Source organism: Geospiza fortis, unplaced genomic scaffold (genome assembly GCF_000277835.1).
Source record: "Geospiza fortis unplaced genomic scaffold, GeoFor_1.0 scaffold55, whole genome shotgun sequence".
NCBI lineage: Eukaryota > Metazoa > Chordata > Aves > Passeriformes > Thraupidae > Geospiza > Geospiza fortis.
The window spans coordinates 3,114,803-3,116,281 of NW_005054308.1; positions in this window are offsets into that span (position 1 = coordinate 3,114,803).

Below are 1,479 nucleotides of genomic sequence, written 5' to 3' on the forward strand. Positions count from 1 at the left end.
TCAGAAAATGAGGCTGGGGATGTAAATGTGGGGAAGATGCCTTTCCCTGAGGTTCAGCTGAGCACAGCCCCCAGCCCAGCACATGCAGAAGGCTGGATGGGCTCTGTCCCTGCTAAGGAGAACCATCCCCTCCCAGCCCCTCTGCTCACCAGGCCTGATCCTGCTCCCTCCCAGCCTCAAGACATCCATCCACAAACCCAGGCTTTCTTCTTCTCCTTTGGGTGCCTCCCCTCCAGGCCAAGTCACAAAACTCCCTGTGCATATAGGCACTACTTAACTATAACTTTATTATTATTTAACCTTATAAGCACCCTGTAAAGCATGCAAGGTTTTATTTAGGATTGTCTGTCAAAATTCCTGTCACCTTTGTGGTTTCCAAGTGAGTCATTACTACTGTTCCAGCAACACCCCATCAGCTACTGGGCAGGTAGAAAAGAATGTCTCCTTCAATTGGAGCAGTGATTAATTAGAAGTATAATAACTTCTGTGGAGGGTTTCCCTCACCCTTGGCCAGTGCACCTGCTGCTGACCTTTTCCTTCTCCATGCCTTAACAAATTCCCAATTAATCACCCTGGGAGGTGGCCGTGACCCAGTGCCTCATTCTAGGGAGCCCTCTGACCTCCAGCCCACCTGGCTTTTGGTCCTTGTCAGCAGGATCTGATTTGTTTGTGTGAGCTGGCACCACACACATGGGAATAGAAGGCAGAGCACAGTCAGGCGCTGGAGTGTGCTTGGCACGTGGCACCACGGTCCCCAGGAGGTGCTGAACAGCTCAGGCGGGGACTCACAACCTGAAATTAATGGGAGGAGAGGCAGTGATGCTGACCTTCCTCCATGCCCAGGAGCTGGGCTGGGGGGCTGGAGGAGGGCTGGCTCACAGCCCTGCCCAGCCCAGGGCAGCCAGATCAAGGTGGAGATCCCAGCCCTGGAGATCCTGAGCAGCCTCTGGAGCTGCAGCTGACACCACCATGGAGCGGAGAGTGCTCCATGTGCTGCTGGAGCAGCAGCAGCCACTGTGCCCCTTGCTGTCCCCGTGTCCCCAGCATGCAGAGCTGGCCCTGCCACCTCAGCTGACCCAGAGAGCAGCCAGGCAGCACCAAGGCAGGGAGAGGAGACATCCCCAGCTGAGGCAGAGGCACACAGAAGCAAATTAGAGCAGAGCTGCTAAAATCCACACCACAGCTTTTTGCATCCGCATGCTTTTGCAGGGGAAAGCTGTTAACCACATTAGTCTTCCTGAGCTGCTTATCTGATGAAATCGCTGCCCTTTGCAAGGGTGTGCTGGCCCCAAACAGGCGCCTGTTTGCCCTTTCTTGCTCCTGAGTTTGACTTTCTGCTGTTTGTCTTCACAATTCAGCAAACAGCTGCAAAGGACGTTTCATTCCTTGAAAAGAATCCGTTCCTCTTTCCCCAGCTCTGTGCACAGTAGTTCTGGAGATCGTTGCACAACTCCCTGAGCTCTTAAAAAACATCAGTGG